This window comes from Meles meles, chromosome 16 (genome assembly GCF_922984935.1).
Source record: "Meles meles chromosome 16, mMelMel3.1 paternal haplotype, whole genome shotgun sequence".
Classification (NCBI taxonomy): domain Eukaryota; kingdom Metazoa; phylum Chordata; class Mammalia; order Carnivora; family Mustelidae; genus Meles; species Meles meles.
Genome location: NC_060081.1, coordinates 41,152,938 through 41,177,455, shown reverse-complemented (window position 1 = coordinate 41,177,455; position 24,518 = coordinate 41,152,938). Strand labels below are relative to the sequence as shown.

The following is a 24,518-nucleotide window of genomic DNA, read 5'->3' as shown; positions in this document are numbered from 1 at the left end:
GTAGACAATACATAGTTTGGTCATGTCTTTTTATTCATTCTGCTAGTACCTGTTTTTTTATTGGATTGTTTAATCCATTCACAATTAATGTTATTATTGATATAATTGGATTTATGTCTGCCATTTTACTTTTCATTTTTTATACTCATGTCTTTTTTGTTCTTCTATTTCTCCTTTACTGCTTTCTTTTGCATTAAGCAAATAATTTCTAGTGCATCATCTAATTTCTCAAAGAATTTTTCCCTATTATATCTCAGTAATTTTCTTAGTAATTGTTCTATCATTTACCATATACATTTTAACTTCTCAGAATCTAATTCAGACTTATACTAACTTAGGTTAATATAACATATAGAAATATTTCTCCAAACTAGCTCTATATTCCTTTGCTTTCTTTTGTGCTATAACTATTACAAATATTCATCTATAAAATGTTACAAATTTAATGATACATTGTTATAATTATTATTTTGTACCATTTTGTCTATTAATGCAGTTGAGAAAAAAGAAGGGCTAGTATATATTCAGAGGGATTATTTCTCAAGTAACAGTCAATAAATATTTGTTTAATGAATTATAGTGAACCAGAAAGAAAGAAAATATAGTTCAAGAAGAAAAATGTGATCAACTGTGTCAAAGGCTGCTATAAGGATGATGAGAGCTGAGAATTGATCACTGAGTTTGGTAGTACAGCGGATTAGTGGAATTCTGGGTAAGAGTCTAATTAGTGTGGATTCTAGGACATACGGAAGCTGAGAAGTAGGAAAAGTAGACCACTCTTTGGGAGTAGTTTACTATGAAAAGGAACAGAGAAATGGGACTTAGAGGAAAATATGAGGTCAACAGAAAATGTTTTAAAAGCTGAAAGATAGTGGAGCATTTGGTATGCTGAAGGTAACTCAATGGGGAAGTTTGTGTGTAAGTGAGTGAAAAGAAGGTCAGCATCCAAGTTGAAAGTTGCCTGAGGTTGAAGAATGAGCAGTTCATCTGTTGGATATTGGGATGTTAACAAGGAGTTTTTTTTCTCTGAATTAAACAAAACCAGAAACAACCTTAAATATGATGATAATTTAACAAGAGCCACCAGACACACCCCAAAGAACCACTACAGAGGTGTCTAAGCCAGCGTTATGGGGTGGCCATCATCTCACCCCTACCTGGGGACTATGTTGTTCAATACGGTAGCTATTAGTAATATGCAGCTACTTAAATGTATATTAATTAAAATTAAATACCATTTAGCAAGTTCAGCTCTTTAGTTGCACTGACTACATTGTGAATGCTTAATACCACACAATGTTAGTGCTATTTCATTGAACACCTCAAATATAGAATTATTTCCAGCATTGCATGAAGTTCTGTTGGGCAGCATTGGTCTAGAACAGGAGGTAGAGGAAAAAAATGGCCAGAGTAGGGGGTTCTCAGCCTATGTGGAGAATGCTCTACATTCCCCAATTCTGTTGCATCACTGATTCTTTTCCCCAAATTGTATGTTTGGATGTCCTCCAGATCTGCTGCTTTTTCCTGGGCTGATTGGAGCAGGAACTGGAAAGGAACTGGAGAGAGATGGTGGGTGGTGGGAAGACAGAAGGTAACACTCAGACAGGAGTGGAGAAACCCTCTCTTCTAAACAACTCCACGAGCATGGGTTAATGAAAACTTGGTAGACACATTGGTATCTGCTGGTTCTCTTTTGGCTTTTAATTCTTTGATTACTTTTTAAACTACACAACGAAATACATAAACACATTTCTTTAAGAGGTACATTTTACAGTTTTGCCTTGATCTTCATCCTTGATCTTCATTGTCATTCATCTTGAACAAAACATTAATTTGGGCATCATTTTGGGCATCAGAAGAAAGCTAAGGTGCCTGGTGGCTCAGTTGGTTAGGTGTCTGCCTTCAGCTCAGGTCATCATCCCAGGATCCTGGGAGGGAGCCCCACTTTGAACTGTTTTTCCTCTCCCTCTGCCTGTCCACTTTCCCCCACTCTTGTGCCCTCTCACTCTCTCAAATAAATAAATAAAATGGTAATAAAAAAAGAAATGAAAATTAAGGGGAAGAACAGAATCTGCTAGGAGAAAGATACTTTGGCGGCCACCATCTGTCTCCGCCTGCAGAGGTGCATACTAGACCTTCTATCACACTGTTCTTGGATGCCTCTAGTCACTTGCTCACTCTTTTGCTAACATGTAACAGCAGGTCTTCAGGAAAAAAGTAATAGCCTGTACTCATTGCTTCAAGTTTTATTCCACATGTAGAAGGTTTTTTTTTAAAACTAATTATTAAAGATTATATTAAAATCTTATTTTATGTTTTCTAGCACCTTTGACATGATTTTAGCAATACTTAATAATGTTTTCATTCCCACAATCCTCTTTATGTTGTCTTGAAGTGGATCCTTATGCCTCCTAAATTATTTTGTTCTCCAACAGTGTTTCTGCTGAGAAACTGGGGTCTAATAATTCATTCCTTTCATTAGTTTATAAATTTTTGCTACAGTTATTCCTAAAGCCTGAGTTAACAGAGATGTCTGTGTAATAGGTGCGCCCGTCAACCAAATAGCAAGGTCTTATTTGAAAATCTTTCAAAATTAAATACTCATAAACAAATTCATAATGTATTTACTGAGAACCTATTACACTGTCCAGGATCCAGGGATATAGCAGGAAAGAAGAGAGAACTGTCAGGGTCCGTAATCAAAGGAGCGAGACCCACACAAAGTGAAAGTCAAGCAAAGCTTTATTTCATGCCAAGCACTGAGAATCAAACCCACCAGTCAGGGCCATCTCTTACAAAGAGGCAACCCCTCCCAGCCTCACAGACTAACTTTTATAGAGGTGGTTGAGCCTGGCTTATACACAGGTGGCCAATGAGATTGCAATACACAGGGAAAACTGCACAGTCATGCTAGGTAGGCAATACAGGTGGCCAATTGAATTTCAATTTACCATAGTAAATATATGCATGCCCTACTGATTGGATGTCTCCACTCAGCCTGGCCTGCCCTTGCATCTGGGCTTTGCAAGTAAGTTCCTCTGGGAGGGGCAGGGTCAATCTAAGTTCACAACCAAATGGCTCCCTCTGGCTAACCAGGCCCTTATAAGAACCTCTGTCCTCATGGAGCTTCCATTCTAATGAGGAAAGACAGATAATAAAGAAATATTAAATATTTGGGGCACCTTGGTGGCTCAGTGGATTATGCATCTGCCTTTGGCTCAGGTCATGATCCTAGGGTCCTGGGATTGAGCTCCCTGCTCAGCGGGGAACCTGCTTCTCCCTCTCCTTCCCACTCATGGTCTTTCCCACTATCTCGTTCCTTCTCTCTATCTCTCTCTCCCTCAAAAAAAAAAAAAAAAAAAAAAGAACAACTTTAGAAAATAATAAAAATTTAAAAAAAGAAATATTAAATATTTGATTTCAAGTCAGGCAGCAGTAAGCATTTGTGGCGGGTGGGGGAAGGGAGGACAAGGGAATAGTAGAAAATGCTTGTGAGTAGTCAGAGACATCGTCTCTGTAAAATGTCACTGCTATTTGAACAAAAGCATTGGAATCAGTCACACAGAAATCTGAGTGCCGAGCATCCAAAGTAGAAGACAAAACAAGGGCAAATGTGGAGGAGGCATCTTGCTGGCTGTGGCTGGAGCATGGAAGGTAGAGAGTCAGAGGCAAGGAGATTCGTCCCTAACCCGGAACTGGACCATGTAGGGTCTTGTGGGCCATGGTAAGAATTCTGGATTTCATGAGATGGGATTGGCCTCAAAATAATTCCTTTGGGATGGGAAGGAAAACGTTGGCAGAGATATTAATGAAACTAGAATAGTCAAATGTAGATAACTGAATGAGGAGAGTTCATCATTCTCTCTACTTTTGTGTATCTTTACACATTAAAAAAAAAGATTTCAATTATTTATTTGAGAAAGAGAGAGAGAAAGCATGACCAGGTGGGGGTGGAGGAGGGAGAGGAACAAGCAGGCTCCCCACTGAGCACAGAGCCCAACCAGAGGTCTGATCTCAGGACCCTGAGATCCTGACCTGAGCCAAAATCAAGAGTCAGCTGCTTAACTGACAGAGCCACCCAGGCGCCCTTCTTTATATATTTTCTTAAAATAATTTTTAAAGTGGTAGAGAGAAGAACTGACAAATTAAGCTCCCCTCACTCAGAATCTTCATTACTGTTTGTTTTAATTAATTTCATAATTATAGAGCTATTAATTATTTCCTTCTGCTTCTTTAGTTTACCCTTCCTAGATTTTTGTGTTGGGTGTTTAATTTATTTTACCTTTTTTTCATTTTCTTGAATGTATTTAATAAATTTTTTTTCTTTTTCTTTTTTTTAAAGATTTTATTTACTTATGACAGAGATAGGGAGACAGGGAACGCTAGAAGGGGAGCAGCAGGCAGCAGGCAGAGGGAGAAGCAGGCTTTCCACTGAGCAGGGAGTCGGATATGGCGCTTGATCCCAGGATGCTGGGATCATGACCTGAGCCAACAGCAGATACTTAACAACTGAGCCACCCAGGCTCCCCAATAAAAATTTCTTTCTGATAGCTGCTTTAGCTATATTGTATAGATTCTGCTATGTCATTAGAAATTATTCTTGTGTTTGAGAAATTTTGCAGTTTCTCTCATTACTTCAGCATTGCGTAGATTTTTTAGCTTTTCAGGAGGAATGCGGGTTTTTTTTTTGTTTTTTGGCTTGTTATTAATTTCCAGTTTTATTACATTGTGGTCAAAGATCACTGTTATATAATCTCTGTATGGGGGAATTTATTAAAGATTCTATTGTGATTTAAGAGATGGTCACATTTTATGTCTTCCATGACATTTGAAAAGGTGTGTTCTCTATCATGGAACTCAGAGTTCAATATATACTTGTCATTTTTACCTTCTTGATGAGATGATGTTTAGAACTTCTAGATCCATCTTAAGTTTTATTAGTTCTCCCAGTCAGTCTTCATTAGAGAGCTAGGTGTGTTTAACATTCCTACTATCCTAGGTTTCTGCGTGTTTTTACTTTTGTCTCTGATGGTTTCTACTTTATGATACTTAGGGGAGGTTTTGGGCTATAGATAGTAATAACTCTGATGTATTCTGTCATGATTTGTAGCCTCTAGAGATATCTTTTACAGAAGCTTCGAGTCTTAATTTTATTTTTTCAGATATCACTCTTATATCCCCTTCTTTCTTATTTCTCCTTGCTTGTTATATCTTTCTATCATTTTACTTTGAATCTTTTGAAATCTTTGCGTTTTAAGTTGTGTGTCTTTATTTTTTTAAGATTTATTTATTTATTTTAGAGAGAGAGAGAGAGAGAGGGCAGAGGGAAGGGCAGAGAGAGAGAGGGAGAAGGAGTCTTAGGCAGACTCTGTGCTGAGTGCAGAGCCCACGTGGGGCTCAATCTCACAACCCTAAGATCACACCTGAGCAGAAACCAAGAGTTGGATGCTCAACCAACTGTGTCACCCAGGCACCCCAGTGGGGTCTCTTGCACATATTATGAGATAGTTGTTGTTGTTTCTTTTTTAAGATTATTTATTTATTTGACAGAGAGAGATCACAAGTAGAGAGAGGCAGGAAGAGAGAGTCAGGGAAGCAGGCTTCCCGCTGAGCAGAGAGCCTGACGTGGGGCTCAATCCAGGACCCTGAGGTCATGACCTGAGCTGAAGGCAGAGGCTTAACCCACTGAGCCACCCAGGCGCCCCGAGATAGTTATTTTTTGATAGTTCATTTGAAATCTCTTTAAGCTGGGAGGTAAGCCCATTTTCATTTAGGAATATGATTAGTATGTTTGGTCTCAGTTATGTTCGGTCACTTAGGAGGGAAGAAATGATCAGATCAAGTGTCGCTTATTCTTGAGTTGAAATCCATACATTGTTATGGTAGTAAGGCAGCTACTTTTGTTGCATGTCGGGGAGGAGAAAAGTGGTGTTGCAGAGATTGCACTCCTTGAACCCTGCTGTGGACAATGCCAAGACTGGTGGAGGGATAGTAGCAGAGTGTAGAGGATGACGGAATGATGGTATGGTGTGGCTAATGTCTAGTGACCTTTCTTACACAGTAATCAAATATTTAGTTGGATAAATTAGAAACACGACCGCCCAGTGACTCTTACATTCTAGCGTCTCTTGCAATTAGGCAAGGGACTAATCACGTGGCATGTGAATAAATTTGATGTATGGGGCGTCTGGGTGGCTCAGTGGTTAGGCCTCTGCCTTCCGCTCAGGTCATGATCTCAGGTCCTGCGATCGAGCCCCACATCGGGCTCTCTGCTTGGCGGGGAGCCTGCCTCCCCCTCTCTCTCTGCCTGCCTCTTTGTCTACTTGTGATCTCTCTCTCCTTGTCAGGTAAATAAATAAAATCTTTAAAAAAAAATAAATTTGATGTATGCATATGTATGCTTTTAAGTCTTGCTTTTGAAATGTAAGGGCCATACCCTCCAACCTCCATTCCATTCCCCCTTTCTCCTCTCATTTTGGCTAAAATACAGATGAGAAACCATAACCCAGGGCAAGCATCGCCTTGGACCACAATCTAAAAACTGCAACTTGAGGATGACCCAGATTTTTGACATTATTGGGGTGTCCTACCGGCTCTGAATCCCTGATCTGGATGTTTATGTGTAAAAGAAATAAGCTCTTGTGTTGTTAAGCCACCACGTTTTGTGGACACCTGATGAAGACAGTCTGACACAGATTCTCTTAACAAAGAGTACACAGATCTGTGGGCGTTCCCTCCAGTCCTGTGTAGGGCAGTGCGGAAACTGGAGGAGAAACAACTTCCTGGGACCAGGACCCCTTCAATTCAGTGTATAAGGGTTTCCACCTGCGTACAGAAGACTGAGTCCTCTCTTGTGTCTTTCTTCAATCTGAGATGCCCATTGCAGTGTTAGATAAATATGAAAGAGAATATGAGTCCTGTCAGCAGTTGATGAATGATGTAAATTTCTATATATTGGATAGAAGATGGAGGAGAAAACTGAGTGGAAAAAATCACAGCCAGAGTAAGTGGAGAGATACTGTCCAGAAGAACCCTAGATAGGTTCTATATTCAGAGATGGTAGACACCAGAGAATGCAAAGGTGAGAAGTGGGGATGAAAACAAGAAGACCAGTTAACGATTGCATCACAAATAATCCACATTTACTCCCCCCTCCCTCACCTACCTGTTCAATGTCTAGAGATTCAGTGCACTCCCTATCAAAATCACAATGGAATTTTTTTCACAGAAATAGAAAAATCCATCCTAAAATTAATATGGAGTCACAAGAGCACACCAGATACCCCAACACAATCTCGAGAAAGAAAGAAAAAGCTGGAAGCCTCACACTTTCCAACTTCAAAACATACATACTCAGGGGTGCCTGGGTGGCTTAGCTGGTTAGGTGTCTGACTCTTGATTTCGGCTCAGGTCATGATCTCAGAGTTCTGGAATGGAGCTCTGAATCAGGCTCCTTGCTCAGTGGGGATTCTACTTGAGAATTTTCTCTCTCCTTGTCCCTCTGCTCCCTCCAACTTGCATGCGTGTCTGTGTACACACACACACTCTCTCTCTCTCAAAATAAATAAATAAATCTTTTAGAGAAAACATATTTCAAAGCTACAGTCATCAAAACAATATGGTACTGGGGTAAGGACAGAAATATAGAACAATGGAGCATAACAGAGTGCCCAGAAATAAAAACCACATATGTGTGGTCAAATAATCTTGGACAAGGGTTCTAAGAGAGCACAATGGGGAAAGGATAGTTTCTTCAACAGATGGTGCTGGGAAAATTGGATAGCCACCTGCAGAAGAATGAAATCAGATCCTTTTCTTAGCCCATACACAAAAATCAACTCAAAAGAGTTGACAGGCTTACACATAAGGCCTGAAACTATCAATACCTAGAAGAAAACATAGCACAAAACCTTGATGATATTGATCTCAGCAATCATTTCTCAGCTCTGACACCAAAAATGTAGACAAAAAAAGCAAATATAGACAAGTGGGACTACATCAGAGTAAAAACCTCCAGGCAGCAAAGGAAGTCATCAACATATTGAAAAGGTAACCCGCAGAATGGAAGAAAATATATGCAAATATGTATCTGATAAGGCGTTAATCTCCAAAGTGTGTAAGAAACTCCTATAACTCAACAAAAAAGAAGCAATTATCCTATTTTAAAATGGACAAAGAGGGGCACCTGGGGAGCTCAGTCAGTTAAGCATCTGCCTTCAGCTCAGGTCATGATCCCAGGATTCTGGGATAGAGCTCCATATTGGGCTCCCTGCTCAGCGGAGACCCTGCTTCTCTCTCTCTCGTCCTCTGCCCCTCTCCACCTTTCATTCTCTCTCTTTCTCTCTCAAATAAGTAATAGATAATAGATTAATTAATTAATTAACTAAAACTGTAAACATAAAGATAGAACAGTCATGGTACAATTACAAATACGGGCAAATTGTGTTTGCTGTTAGAAAGGACACTTGAAACAATTGGTTGGTTGCAAATTCTGTCATGTTTTCCCTTCAGATCATTATTATGTTTTATGCCAAAAGCTCTATTATTTAAAAAAAGTAGATGAGCCTATTTTCTGTGTATTTATCAGTAAGGTATGATAAATAAACACACTTGAATTTGGGGAGTCTGAATTGCTTTGGGAAATCATTCTACTATGGAGTTTTATCTTACGTTGTTCAAGCTTTCTTGAACACGGACAGTAAAAGAAGGATAAGGGAAGCACAACTTAATAAAATTGTTTCCAGGAAGTGCAGGCAGGTGTCACAGGCCCCGGAGGGGGTGTATATCATCAACAAGCCGACTAATTTCCACTTTCTCTAATTCTCTCTCCCTCACTCGTATCTCTATTCTCAGCCTGTCCTACTTCTCTGCAGACGTCTTTTCTCTGACTCTCCGTGTTCACGGCTAATGGTGAATATGTCACATCTTCAGAATTTATATAGCCTGTGATCAAATCATCGGTTGGGATTTGCGGCACCTCTGAATTCCAGTCCCAGATCCTTACAAGAGGTATCAGCCCAGTTTGGCCTCCTTGGTAAACCCGAAGCCAAACATCTCCAGGGTGGTGGTGTTAGTCGTGGCTTTGCCTGCTATGAACGGAGAGGGCGTTTGAGAACCGGAAACACACTCCAAAGGATCCCACTGCCACTTTGTGTATTCCGGCGGTGTCTGTGCACACAGTGTTGATGGCCCAACTCGATCTGGACAGCTTTCAATTTGTTTTCTTGCAATTTGTTTAGCGTCTGGGTGATTTACGGGTTGCGGAGTGCTGGGAAAAGTCTGGTGATTTGTGTTCACCGCAAAGAAGGCTGTGTTTGAATATTTAAGCAATGTCAATATCGGGCAGGGGAAGGCATGATTTAAATGGTGTTTGTGAAGATAATTTTAGCATCTATTGTACCGAAGACAAAACAAATAACCTTTGTTCTTGGAGGATAAGGGAAGAGATAAATAGAGTTTTCAAAAGTGATTTAAAAAAAAGAAAAATCCCAAGGATCAAGGTTTACTTACATTGCCCTTATTTCAAGGTCAAAGAGAAAAATTTAGAGGTTTTTTTTAGAGGGAAAGTCAGTCTTTTTTTTTTTTTTTGAAGATTTTTAATTTTATTTTATTTATTTGACAGAGAGATCACAAGTAGGCAGAGAGGCAGACAGAGAGAGAGGGGAAAGCAGGCTCCCGGATGCACAGCGAACCCGATGCAAGGCTTGAACCCGATGCAAGGTCAAGGCATGACCCTGAGATTATGAACTGAGCCGAAGTCAGAGGCTTTAACCCACTAAGCCACCCAGGTGCCTGGATCTTGTTCCTTCTTATCTGTATCAAAACTCATACTGAGCCATGAGTTCTGGGTTGCAAAAGAGGATTTATTTTTCGCACTTTGTCTTTGTTCACAAACTAAACAAAAACAGCACAAGTGCGATGAAAGTCAGTCTTTTTTGAGGAAATATGACTGTTGGAGAAGACTTCCAAACAAAGGAAAAAATCTATTCATTATATATGTCATGAGTAGCTAATTTTCAGTAGAAAGCAAAGAAACAGAGAGTGCTGAAAGGTAAGAAGAAATAAACGAAGAGTCTGAGAAGCCTGTTTGGGCCAGTTTTGGAGAATAAATAAAAAGGGAAAATCGATATAGATTTATACCTCAAGTTCATCTGGAAGAAAAAAAAAGTGATTGGTAAAAATAGCCAGAATATTTTTAAAGAGAAAGAACAAGGAGAATAATGTGTTCATCCTGATCTAAACGTGAATTGAACACCAGCAAGAGTTAAGGTCAAGTTGCATTGGTCAAAAACCTAATAAACAGATCAATAAAGCAACGACTACTGAAAGAGACCTGAAAATTTTAAAAAAAATGCTCAAAATAGGATATAGGATATATCACAAATCAGTGGTAAACTAGTAGGGGGGAAAGTTAGATCCTTGCTTTATATTATATACCCCAAAAAACTCCCCCAAAACAAAAATCTAACTCAGCCGAAAAGAATTAATGGAAACAAAACAAAGTAAAGAAGTATTTTTAAGATAAACTAGGGGGAAAGTAGATGTACATTAGCTGGATTTGGACGGGGAATGGCTTCCTTAGCTTGAAAACAAGGGAAGAAATGACAGTCACTCAGCCTTGCTGTGTCCCTCTGCCCAGGGGAGAGCTGCCTGGCCACAAAGTGAGACCTGACTTTCTTGCACCGGGGAAGGGTACCCTAGATAGATCTGAAGTGGCAGGGTCAGGACCGATAGCCAAAAGCAGTGTTTCTCACACTGGGATCAGTAGACCGGCTGTATTGGAATCTCCTATGGTAAACTGTGAATGAATGAATGAATGAATGAAAAGAAAGAAAAAGGAAGGAAGAACAAGAAAGGCAGAAAGGAATAAAGGAAGAAAAGAAGGGAGGGAGGGAGGAAAGAAGTGAGGGAAAGAAAGAAAGAAAAAGAAAGAACGAAAGAGAAAAGAAAGAATAAGGTCTTTAATAAGATCTTTAATAAGATAAAAAAGACTAGAGTCTGTCTCAGACATACTGAATTTAAGTCTTTGACAGTACATTTCAGGACTCTACCTATTTTAACCCACATTTTATTTTATTTTAAAGGTTTTATTTATTTATTTGACAGAGAGAGACACAGCAAGAGAGGGAACACAAGCAGGGGGAGTAGGGGAGGGAGAAGCAGGCTTCCCCACTGAGCAGAGAGCCCTGTGTAGGGCTCCATCTCAGGACACTGGGATCAGGACCTGAGCTGAAGGCAGATGCCTAACTACTGAGCCATCCAGGTGCCCCATTAACCCACACTTTATTTTTTTTTTAAGATTTTATTTATTTATTTGACAGATAGAGACCACAAGTAGGCAGAGGCAGGCAGAGAGAGAGAGAGAGAAGCAGGCTCCCTGCTGAGCAGAGATTTCCCAACTCAGGGCTTGATCCCAGGACCCTGAGATCATGACCTGAGCCGAAAGCAGAGGCTTAACCCACTGAGCCACCCAGGCGCCCCTAAGCCACATTTTAAATACAGTATCACATTTTGAGTATTACAGGCTTAAAGGAAGCATCCTATGTAGGCTAGAAGGAGGAGTGTTCAGCAGAGGTGTTAGAACATTCTGTGATATCTCTACTCTGACATTCCAGGGCTGCCCACAGAAAAGTCTTGTTTCTCATCCGCATCTAGGCAGGCTTTCTGAGTATGACGCCTCTGTCCCCCACATCCCATGCCATTCTGTCTGGGTTTATAGCAGGCAGTTGGCATGTTTTACTCAAAGTCAATGGGTAAAAGTACAAAAGAGACATCTCTCCATATTGCACCGAGGAGGACTTTCCATTACTTGGAGAAAAAGAAGAAAATGATCTGCGTGTATTACGAAGGGCTTTTGTGAATAAATTTTGGTTGAGTCTGTCAAGAACCATAAATGGGCTCATTTAAACCTCATTTCACCTTCCTTCTAAATGTGAGAAGTTAGAAAGCTAAATACCATGTATTTCCAGGCTTCTTTGCCATTGGAGTTAATGAATGAGGATTCAGTTCTGCCGGTGAGATCGCCTCACGTGGTATTTTGATCATAGGGGTGTGGTGAAGGCCATCTCTGGCGCATTCTGATGAGAAGCCAGGAAATCCTGCAGCTTTCTTCCAGTTGGTCAGCAACATAGACACCAGTGGCTTCTTGATTTGGGGAGAGCTCCATGGGGGGGGGGTGTCTCTGAGGAGATAGTTCCCCTGGTGGGTCAGTTCTACACATTCCAGTAGACCCCAGAAGCTCAGCCTAGAACTTGCTGTTAGGCTCCTTTGTAAGCACCTAAGACCTTGTATTAACCCCCTTCCTGCTTAAAATATACAGAATGGGTTCTGTTTTTATACCAAACGAATGGATACAGCAGCCATCAAGAGTGTGAAGAAGTCAAGGGTGCCTGGGTGGCTCAGGCGGTTAAGCATCTGACTCTTGATTTCTGCTCAGGTCATGATCTCAGGGTTGTGAGATCAAGCCCCGCTTCAGGCTCCGCACTGGGTGTGGAGCCTACTTAAGATTCTTTCTCTCCCTCCAGCCCTCCCCCCCGCTTCCCCCTTCTCTCAAAAAAAAAAAAAATTATGTGACGTGTTCAACACTAAAATGTCTTGATCCAGTTTAATGTGCCGGTTTCACTGAAGAGTGTCCTTGAAGAAGCAGCGCAAATTACTCAAAGTATTTGCTCTTAAATATACATCTTTCCAGTTTTCTGCATGATGGAATGGACATGAAGTCCTCTTGGTGTGCACCAAACTGTGTTTGCCTGGAAGGAAAACACTTGGAAGGTTGAGTTGTGAGCTAAACTGGTCACTTTTTCATGGAGTATCATCGTTTTTACTCTAAATAAAAACGGACAGATTAAGTAAGGTTATTCAGATTTGGGTGTTTGGGCAGAGATCTCAAAAATGAACAAAACAAATCTGCCATTTCAAAGATAACCACTTGGCACTTGTTACCTATGATAAAATTTGAGCTTTCAAGCAAAAAATAAAATGTTGGAAAACTCGTATCCATTACAGTAAGCGAAGACTTCTCTCACAGAATTGGTGGTGGAATTTCCAGATGCGTCTTCTTCTGTTGTATCAGGTAGTACAATATGTTGAAACTTGGGAGGTCTGCATAACTCAGCAGTCAATCTTTCCTAAAGGGCCTCTGACTAATGCTACAAACTCAGGCCTGGATAAAGGTCTGCTCAAAGCGCTAGAGAGACCCACAAATTTTACTGTAACTGAGAAGGAAAAGTTCACTGGTCTTTTGACAGATTTCACCGAGCCACTAAACTTCGAGAAACAGTCATTTTTCCAGTTTTGATGTAGTATCAAATAAGAATATCCATAATCACTTGAAAAGGTTATACATCTGTGTGAGGCTGGATTTTCTTTATTTTTTAAAAGTATCCCCATTAAAAAAATATTCATTTGAGAGAGAGAGAGTGAGAAAAAGCAAGCACCAGGGGGAGGAGAGACAGAGGGAGATGGAGAAGCAGACTCTCAAATGAATAAGGCGGAACTTCATTCCAGGATCCTGAGGTCAATGACATGAGCCAAAGGCAGATGCCCCAGGCTGGATTTTCTTCATGGACTTCAGCAACATATTGAAATAGATTGAAGGTGAAGCAAATGAGAGATTCCAGATGTCTTTCATTAAGCTGCACATTAAATATGCAAAAACTTAGAACACTGCAATTATACTCACTGCTTTTTCCATTTTGAAAACAATGTTACCTTTCATAAAAATGTTACTTGTGTTAATATGTAATGGTTTTACTGTTGTTATTTTACTGCATACATAAATAATGAAATTTTGGCTTCAATCTACAGTACTATAAATATTGATAGATATGGCCCACTTGCACAAAAGATCTTTTTAAGAGTTTAAAGGGGTCCTGCGCACAAAATGAGAGCTGCGATTTTAGAGCACACAATTTAATACCACACTTCACCAGGAGATGTCGCCACTAACACACGTGGCAAACTCCCTGGCCAGGACTTAAATAGGAGACTTCAGTTTCCCCAGCACACAAGCGACTTGCACCATCCATTTATTTTATTTTTATTTTTTTTAAAGATTTTATTTATTTATTTGACAGACAGAGATTACAAGTAGGCAGAGAGGCAGGCAGAGATAGAGGAGGAAGCAGGCTCTCCACGGGGCAGATGCGGGGCTCGATCCTGGGACCCTGGGATCATGACCTAAGCTGAAGGCAGAGGCTTTAACCCACTGAACCACCCAGGCGCCCCACTGCACCATCCATTTAAAGAGTCCAGCATCTTGTACGATTTGACAGAGTGGAAGGAGAGAATGGAGAGAGGAAGACCATCTCTAAGTCTTAATAAAGCTCTAGAAAAACTTGTGATCACGCACTGGGGGAGGGAAGGGAGGTCAAATAAAGAGGCTAGTTTCAAAATCACAGAGATAGAAGGAGCCTGGGCAAGTGGCATCGCTCAGAGAGCTTGCCCATCTGCAGTGACATTAGGCTGGAGGGCATCACTGGGAGCCCAGCCATTCAATGACGTCGGACTTCTCCAGGAGAAAACCTTCCCTCTGCTCCGGCTGCTCTTTACACAAAGAACAATTCTGTGACTTTCAAGTCACTGTCAGAACGGACCCTGGGTCCTTGCACACCAGACATCCCCCATTGTCCACAAACTCAATTTCTCTTACCAAAGTCACAGAAGTGGTTCTCTGTATCATACTTCACAGTCCTGTGGCTATGGTATGCCTAGGAATACCATTTCCCTGGCATCGTGAACGATTATGTGATACATTCTCTATTCATGGGGTTTATAACCTGGGAAATGGGTTCTGAGAAGCCAGGGCATTCCAAAGACGGGACAGTATTCTGAGGATCGCAGCTCAACTTCGCAAGGTCTCCATTCCTCATGAGCCAGTCTCATAAGCAAGGCTTTAAAGTGTTGCTATTTCTTCTCCAGGTATCCAAATGAGCCTGTGCAGAGATAATCCATCCTTTCGAACTTAAACTTGCTAGGAAATGTGAACTGTGGGGCTATCACTGCACTAAGCCTCAGATCTGGAGCAGAGTCACCTCCTTTTCCGACCTTTTTTCTGTCTCCTGTTCTGCATCGGGATCCCTCTTGCCGCGCTGACTCGGGTTCACTATTTTTTCCCTCCTGATTTTCATTTGTCCACCATCTTCAAGGGGATCCCGGTGCCTTGTGCTGATTTAACACCCGAGATTTGCTCTGGATAACTCATCTTCACCATCCTCCTCCCCACTGCCAGATGCGAAAAGGAAAATGTCGTGGCTCTTTCTGCACCTGCAGGAGGGGCACCTCCGATAGATCTGGCATGTACGGGATAAGAGAGCTTAATCTCTCAGAGTAACTCATTCATCACAGTCCCCACTCTCCTGACTTCCAGAGATCCGGGCAGACTAGTTGGACTACTAAAGTCATTTGCTGGTCATTATCCAAGACCCCATCTGCAAGACTGATGGAGAATTTCCAGAGGCTTAAAAAAAAAAAAAAAAAAAGGAATTTCTGCAGGCTTAAGTTTGTGGAGTCTTCTTGGTCTCTAGGCTTCCAATACCTCCTATTTTTGCAGTCTCTGTTCTGCCTTGTGGTGTGTTAAACTTAATACCTTCCTTGCATTTGCATTTTACTGGAAGCCCACCCATTCGATGCACTGGGTGAACACTGGACGCTTATAGAATGTCTTAGGGGAGTTCAGAAGAGAGCTTCGAGGGAAACAACTTTGTGGTGGAAAACCAAGAGCGTTATCATTTCCCTTTGCCTCGTCTTTCCCTCATGTGGCCACCGCCTTCCACCTACCTGCTCTCTGCTCCTCATCCTTCCCTTGCTCTCATCCCTTCTCTCCCTTTTCTTCCTGGATCCCTAAGTACTTTTCCTTCTTTAAGAAGAGACACTGCTTTCACTTTTTCTTCTGTAGCTCGAGACCAGCAAACCCCTCAACATTGAATCCCCTTACTGTTCATCCCGTATATATTAAGTTATTATTTTTTTAAAGATTTTGTTTATTTATTTGACACAGAGAGAGAGATCACAAGTAGGCAGAGAGGCAGGCAGAGAGAGAGGGAGGAAGCAGGCTCCCCGCGGAGCAGAGATTCCCAGGACCCTGAGATCATGACCTGAGCTGAAAGCAGAGGCTTAACCGGTTACACTGAGCCACCCAGGCGCCCTATCAAGTTATTTTTGAAAAAAAAAAAAGAGAAGCTCTTCTTGGCTAATAAAAAAAATGACAATTTTTCCTCTCTTTCTTTCATCTCATAGTTTCTATTAAATTGGGATCTGAGGGGCACTTGGGTGGTTCAGTCACCAAGCGTCTGCCTTCAGCTCAGGTCATGATCCCAGGGTCCTGGGATGGAGCGCAGGGCCCCCTGCTCCAGGGGAAGCCTGCTTCTCCCTCTTCTGCTCCCCCTACTTGTGTTCCCTCTCTCCCTGTCTCTTTCCCTCTCTCTGTCAAATAAATAAATAAATAAATAAATAAATAAATACTTTATAAGTAAGTAAGTAAGTAAGTAAGGATCCGGGACACCTAGGTGGCTCAGTTGGTTAGGTGACTGCTTTCGGCTCAGGTCATGATCCTGTAGCCCTGGGATTGAGTCCCTATCAGGCTCCCTACTCAGTGGGGAGTCTGCTTCTCCCTCTGACCCCCCCCCATACTCTCTCTCCCTCTCTCTCATTCTATCTTTCTCAAACAAATACATAAAATCTTTGAAAAAAAAATGGGATCCTCTCAAGCAGACCTCAGTTTTCATGAGAGTGTTTTTTTGGGAGGCGACAGTGAAGGAGGAAAAGCAAAAAAGGGGGTGGTCGGTCAGACCAAAAGAAGATGCTAGAACACCGGTGCACAAGTATTAGTGTGGACATATGCTTTCCTTTCCCTTGGATAAACAACTAGAAGTAGAATGCTGGCTCGTGTAATAAATAGGTTTATGTCCAACTTTTTAAGAAACTGCTAAACTTTTCCAAAGTGGTGGTAACCTTTTTATTTGCACAGCTGTGTGTGTGTGAAGGACCCAGCTCTTCCAAGATCTGTATGTTGAAAATCAGAAGCAGAAGCACTGCTTAGAGAAATTAAAGAAGACCTGAATGAAAGGAGAGGTACACCATGTTCAGGGTCAGAAGGCTCGATAGTATTAAAGACGTTAATTCGCCCTAAATTGATGTACAGACTTAATGCGATACCAATCAAAAGCTCAGCAGGCATTTTTTGGGGGGTAAGAACTGAGAGGCTCATTTTGAAATTCATATGGAAACGCAAAAGCCCTAAGACAGACAAAATAACTCTGAGAAAGAACAACGTTTTTCAACATTGAAGGGCTAATAGCGCCTATTTCAAAAATTTTTATAAATAACTATAATTTAATTACAAATTGTAAATCTTGGCAATGCCTACAATATTCTGATGCCCAAGTCACGCTGCAGATGGATCTAATCTCAGTCTGTACCGGTGCGACCCAGCAGCCGGAGGTTTTGAAACTCCCCAGCTAATTCCTCTCTGCAGTCCACACCTAAAACAGCTTTAAGAGGTTCGTAAATGAACATACTTTATGCAGACGCTAGAGGGCGCGCTGGGATTATGACCGCCGGAGGTACCAACTTGCCCCAAAGAGATGGTCACGCCAACATTCTGAAGCCTATTTTTTCAGATAGTCAGATAATCTCTGTAGGGGGAATAAGGAATTAAAGAATATAAGACTGATTGTCACTATCGCTGATAGTACTTTTTTTTTTTTTTTTTTAATATATGAAGTATTTACCCAGCAAGGGGATTGAGAACACCTTTATCGATTTTTATTCTGTGTTGATGACATCCTGGTCTAAAAGGGAGTTACTTAGAGATTTTAAAATGATCCCGGTGTCTAATAGAACTTCCGCCTTGGCCTGGCATTTGGAACTTTCCAAAACATGGCTCTCGGTTAACCTTTCAAGCTCCTCTAACCTTTTTCATGTCCCTGCGCCTACCCTCTGTTTTAGCCACACCGCTCCCTCTGACCTTTGAGTTCCCCAGACAGGAGCTGCCCAATTCAGCCTCCCCAGGATGCCCTCGTGTTCTCTCCAGCCCTCCGGGAGCCCTCTGGCTCACAGCCCCAGAATGCTTCTCCTGATGTCCATTTGCAATGTGCTGCTCATTGCTCAGGGTTGTCATAACCCCCCTGTCATACCTTGTCTGCTAGATTGTGTTTATGCTCTTGGAGTCCCGAGAGACCACTTTTAATTGAACTACCATTGGTAGTGCTTGCATGTGGGTGGTTGGCTGACATTTGCTTGATGAAAAATGTTATTATGATTTATTAGATGAATTTAAAGCTCGCTTCCTGAGAAAAGGGCCGTGTGTTACCATTTCCTCCGAGATGCTCCCTCCCATCCTCCTCCAGTCCTGCAGGCACCCCGTGCGTGATTGCTGACTTGGGGTCTGTGCGTCCATGTCCAGCACTTCCAGCTTTACCCTGAGTCGTTCCGCTCTTCCCCTTCCTCCTCCTCCGTCTCTTCCTCTTCTTCAAACTCTTCTAAAGAGGTGACATGATGTCATCTGGTTCTGTGCGGCCCTTTTCTCTCCTCTCCTCCACTTACTTCCCTCCCCTCTCCTCTCCTCTGACACCTGGGCTTCTGGGACTTGATAAGAAATAAAGATTGAATCTCTGCCCCCCAGTTCCTGGCAGAGTTTCTAAAATGCTTGCAATTTCTCAGTGATAGGGGTGCTAGGAGCATCTTTTGTCCTAAAAATTGGCTTTTGATCCCAGTTCCTGATACAGAGCAGCTGAACACCTTGGAATTTCCCAGGTGATAGGAGCATCTTCGTTGTTGTTGTTCTAAGGAGGTGACTCCTGCTGGGCTCCTGGACGGCTTCGGGATGTGGCCTGGTCACCAGATTGGAAGACCACGGATTGAAGCTTGGGACTTTCAGCCTCATTCCCCAGCATCCAGGAAAGGAGAGGCTGGAGATTGAATTAATAATTGATCGATCATGCCTTTGTGATGGAGCCCCCTTTAAAAATCCCTATGCTACAAACCATAAATGACTCTTAATCTCACAAAACAAACTGGGGGTTGCTGGGGGGAGGTGGGATTGGGAGAGGGGGAGGGGGCTATGGACATTGGGGAGGGTAAGTGCTATCGTGAGTGCTGTGAAGTGTGTAAACCTGGCGATTCACAGACCTGTACCCCTGGGGATAAAAATACATTATATGTTTATTAAAAAAAAAAAATTTGGAAGGGGAGGCGAACCATAAGAGACTATGGACTCTGAAAAACAACCTGAGGGTTTTGAAGGGTCAGGGGTGGGAGGTTGGGGGAACAGGTGGTGGGTAATGGGGAGGGCACGTTTTGCATGGAGCACTGGGTGTTGTGCAAAAAGAATGAATAGTTACGCTGAAAAAATAAATAAAATGGAAAAAAAAAATCCCTATGCTAAGGGGTCCAGAAAATTTCTGGTTTGGTGAACACATTCAGGTATGGAGAGGGTGGTGTACCTTCATTCCTCTCCAAGCTTCTGAGCGTGAGACCCTTCCAGACTTTACCATATGTACCACTTCTGGTTGCTCACTTGTACCCTATGTCAGATCTTTTATAATAAACAAGTAGGTGTAGTGTTTCTCGGAGTTCTGTGAGTCATTCTAGCACATTGTTAAGCCTGGGAAGGGCTTGTGGAATCTCTGAGCTATAGCCAGTTGGTCAGAGGTACAGGTGTCCGAAGTGGGAGCAGTCTTCTGGGGCTGATCCCTTGGCCTGTAGGGTTAGTGCTAAGTCCTGGTAGTCAGGGCCAGACAGGAATTAAATTGTAGGATACTCAGCTGAAGCCCAATTGGAGAATTAGACAATTGGGCTCCGGTGTGAGGAAAATCCTACACATTTAGTGTCAGGAGTATTGTGAGTAGAGAAATGGTTTTCCTTTAACTTCTTCATTAACACGTTAAAAAACAAAAGTGAAGTACCGATGAACGTAAGTAGTATTTGAGATATTTGCCAACAACTCTAATGCACTCTGCACGTCCATCGCTGTGGTTTTGTTGTGGCAAAAGCACAGGTATTGCGAATACTAGTCCGGCTTCTCAGCTTACATTCATGATGGAACAAAATGTTAAATGCAGGAGGGTTTCATGAAATGAAATATGTAATTTCCCCCCCAATATGTTCATGAGTCCTCTGTGTCTAACTGGAAACTTCTGGTGGCAGGAGAGGTCTATGGTCCGCCTGGGTAAGAACCTCTCACAGAACAAGATATTAAATACATATTTTTCTTTCATGGTCAAAGGAACCAACTTTCTTTCCCTCCCTCCCTCCCCCCTTCCTCCTTTCCTTCCCTTCCCTTCCCTCCTTCTTTTTATTTATTTATTTGAAGAGAGAGAGAGAGAGCATGAGAAGGGGGAGGGACAGAGGGAGAAGCAGGCTCCCCCCTGAGCAGGGAGCCCGATGCGGAACTCGATCCCAGGACTTCAGGATCATGACCTGAGCCAAAGGCAGCAGCTTAACCACCTGAGCCACCCAGGCGCCCCTCCTTCTTTTTCTTTTTATTAAAAGACTCAAATTTTCAGAAAACTGCCTGAGTTGCCATTTTTCAGTGCTAGGTCGGGGGGCAGCCTGAGACCAGTACTGGTATTTCTAAGACTAAAGCCTGCATCAGACCCCGCAGAAGGTTTGTGAAACCCAGATGACAGGGCTCTGCTCCTGGAGCTTCTGATGCGGGCGGGGCCCAAGGGTCTGCCTTTTCTAGCAAGTTCCCAGGCAGTGCTGATGCTCTTTGAGAACCACTCCCTTATACCGAGTTTGGCATTCTGACATTTTGATGTTTTGAACTAGGTAAGTGACCATCTTGGAGGGAAGAGTTAGATGCCATCAAAGAGAAGCAGGAGGACTCGGTCCTGTGTGTGCGGTGAGGGGCCTGCCGGGGAGAAGCATGGGTGTGGCCTGGAGACATAGAGCTGGTTGGAGGGTGATGGGGATGTCCCACCCCACACCCCAAGCCCCACCTTCTCTGCTCATTCTCTTCTGTCTCTCCCTCCTGCTTCCTAGAGTCACCTTCCAAATGCAACTAATTACCCACTCCCCGGGGCTTGCCTCGGGGTCTGCTTTTGGGAAAACCCATTCTAGGATGTGCTTGCAAATCCTAGCCCCCCACTTATGCCCTGTGTGACCCCTGACAGTGGATGAAGTCTCTTGAGCCCATTTCTTCGTCACCACCCCGGGGACAACACTGCCATTTCCCAATTATTGGAAAGATGGGCCAAGATAGGAGGGCCGGGGGCAGCGCCAGGCAGAGGGGACAGATGCTCAGGAGACATTAGTGTCCTCTTCCCTTGAGGCTGGCTGCATTCAGGGGGAAGAGGGCAGAGTGCAGAGCAGAATGAATTCGTCAGATCCCTGGAACCTGCGGGCACGGGGGTTCCCCTCCGCATGGGGATGTGGGGGCAAGGGTGCGGGCTGGGTCCCTCTTCTCTGAAAACATGGCTCTCACCCTCAGAGCTGGGCTGACAAGGAAAGACACTGGTGGCGGCCTTGGAGCTCTGAGTCCTCCTGCTTCTGTCCTGGGATTGACATCCCCTGTCCGTAGTCCCTTCTTCCACAAAATAGGTTTGATTTTAGCTTTTGAGTTGTGAGCCGAGAAGACTGCCTCGTTGATTATCTGGTAAGATCCCTCCTGCCCTTCCTCCTCCCTCTCATTTCCGGAGGAGGGTGTATCTTTTCTATTATTTTGAATACTTCGTAGTAGAAATATTAGAGAGGGAGAGAGCTAGCATTCACCGCTTTGTTTCACTGTGGGCCTCCTAATTTATGGATGGTTTGGTTACCATTCTGTAAAATAGAAGGAGAAAGAAAACATCTTGAAGTGAATTTCCGAGTGACTGGCTCAGCCAGCTTCGCTGCCCCTCCAGCGGCCCCCCTCCCCAGCTCATAACGCAATGTCCAAAGAGAATGGGGGGGGGCGCCAATGGGGGACAAGATCAATACTGGCCTTTCTCTTCATTCTCCACCCACACTGTGTGAGTCTTCGTGTGGGCTCTGTCCGTGGGGTGCTGTTTGTAACTACCTTTACTGCAGGCGGATGCGACTGAAGGACAAAAGCAGAGTGAGACACAGCTAATATGAAGGAAGAAAGCAGGATGCCAGGGAGAGGAAAACGAATGTAAATTGCGAGGGGCAAGCCAATTTCTCCTAATTAATTAATTAATTAATTATATTAATTAGTATTAATATTAATTAATATTAATAATAATATTAAAAGTCAGTTTCTATGCTTTCGAATTCAAGGGAGAGTAACCTCCTTCGAGAAGATTCTATATGAAATTGCAGGCTCGGAGCTGTGGACGCAGACGAGGGTTATATCTGGCTCGGTCAAAGGGCGGACTCAGAGCAGGGCTGTTCACCTTCCTGGCTCTTGGCAGGGCAAGGGGATAGGACAGTGGGTCAGGCAGATTGGGGCCCATTTTAAACAGACAAAAAGGATTTGGGATAAAGACAGTTAAAAGCTAAGATGCAGAGGTGAATTGGTTCCCCTGGGATTGCTCACGGCAGTCTATTTCCTCAACTACAGTAAACTCCAAGTCAACTTGTGTTCAGCCTTCGTATCTGGTACATCGTGAGGTTTTGCACAGTGACCTTGAAAATGCCTTTTCTTGTGTAAATCGTTCTAACCTTCAGATTTCATTGTATGACATCTTGGTTATATATGCGTGTGTGCGTGTGTGTGTGTGTGTGTGTACAGCACAGAAGCGAGATGTCAAATACAAAACATAATCTGGTGTGCATACACATACAGAGAGAGAGAGAGAGTGAGCACCTTAAATACAGAGCTCAGAAATTTGCAGTTCATTCTGTTGGCTAAAGGAGTCACTAAAAGTTTGTGAACAGAATTTGATAAGTAAAAATTTCCTTTCAAGAAATTTACTGTGGTAGTGGATGGATTAATTAATCCAAAAGGATTACATTATTTTGTTTATTTTGGATATTTTAGATTGGATTGTAATCCAGTCTAAGAATTGGCAGTGGCAGGGGTTGGTGATTCCAAGCAGAGGGACTCGTTTGGAAGCTCTGGAGAATGGTGTGGGTAGGAAACAGGGAGCACTCAGCCAGGAATCCCCAGCACATGTCTGTGACTAAGCAGACATGAAGGAACGCACCTAAGAGGCATGGAACGAGCAGGCTGACGAACGACATGGCCATTCCACTTTGGAGGGAACAGGAGGAAAGAGCTGCCGAGATTCCAGAAACGTGATGAGTCCGTCTATCCATCCCTGAGTTGGGACCTCATTAAAAGATGATCAGAGTTATTTATAGCCTTAGAAAGAACTGCAGGGGGAAGTCCATTGTGTCCCCCAGCCTCTGCTGGGTTACTGTTCTTCCTCCTGTCTACCCTGTGCCTTCCCACATCCAACAGGACTTCCTCCTTGCAGGTAGTTGATGTGAAGATCCGATTTTATACAAAAGCATTTGATATGATGAAGAAAGAGGACAATTTAAAAAAAAAAGATTAATTTATTTATTTGACAGAGAGAGAGATCACAAGTAGGCAAAGAGGCAGGCAGAGAGAGCGGGGTGGTTGGGGAAGCAGGCTCCTCGTTGAGCAGAGAGCCTGATGTGGGGCTCAATCCCAGGACCCTGAGATCATGACCCGAGGCGAAGGCAGAGGCTTAACCCACTGAGCCACCCAGGCGCCCCAAGAGGGCAATCTTTTAATTTTGAATATATTCTGTTTAAGATAGAGTTTGGCTTCACTTTGTAAGATCAGCTGAGCTGACTCAGACATCTACGATGGTAAGGTGCTTTGGAGCACACAGAAGACCTTCATTCTAGCATTGACGCTCTCTGGGGATGTCAGAACTTAGGGAGAGAAGAGGATGTAGTATGGATGTCTTTGAAGGCTGGGCATTAAGCACTGTGACCTTGGGGAGCAGAAGCAGGGATCCCCAGGAGTCCAGCCTATGGTCAGCGGGGTGGACCCTTGGGAGGGACAACCTCGTGGTTTTCCTGAGCCAGATTCCTTTCTTATGTCCTTGATGTCATATAAAAAGAGCTCTGGTTCTTTATGAACCGAAAGAGGATATGGGTAGGGGATGCTCAGTAAGCGCCGATGTTGGGTATCTTACGGGCCTTGGTGACTAGAAGCTGGGAGCCAGGCTTAATATGTTTTAAGGAAATAAGATGATTCATCTACCCCAATATTGTGATCCACAAATATCTGCTACAATGATTAAAAGGCAGGGCTATGCACTTTTATTGGGCCAGGGTTTTAGAAGTATTTTCTACAGCTGATTTAATTGGATTTACCTTGCTATGAAATGCTCAGGTTCACAGGCTTGCAGACGCTAGAGTGGAAATTCACTACTGTTGGAGAAATAAGTAGCCTACGGCATATAAGATGTCTTGTGGATACTTTATTTTGACCATTGTTAAGGGTGTAGGTGCTTCGAGGATAAGTTCTTTCTGAACCTTACCTTGACTGAAATATAGTGGTTGTTTGTAAATGTTTGAGAGGCTGTCCTCCCCTTAATAAATCTGTGGTCCCAGTGTATGGTCATTTAAGCCTTACCTTGTCCTGAGTGGCTACTATC

General features: G+C 42.9%; 1 non-coding gene across 1 annotated transcript; it reads right to left on the bottom strand.

The window, feature by feature from the left end:
- Positions 1–9,798: 9,798 nt before the first annotated feature.
- Positions 9,799–9,918, bottom strand: LOC123927349. The gene has a single exon (XR_006815433.1). It is a non-coding gene; the product is annotated as a small nucleolar RNA SNORA40 (small nucleolar RNA).
- Between the last annotated feature and the right edge of the window lie 14,600 nt (positions 9,919–24,518).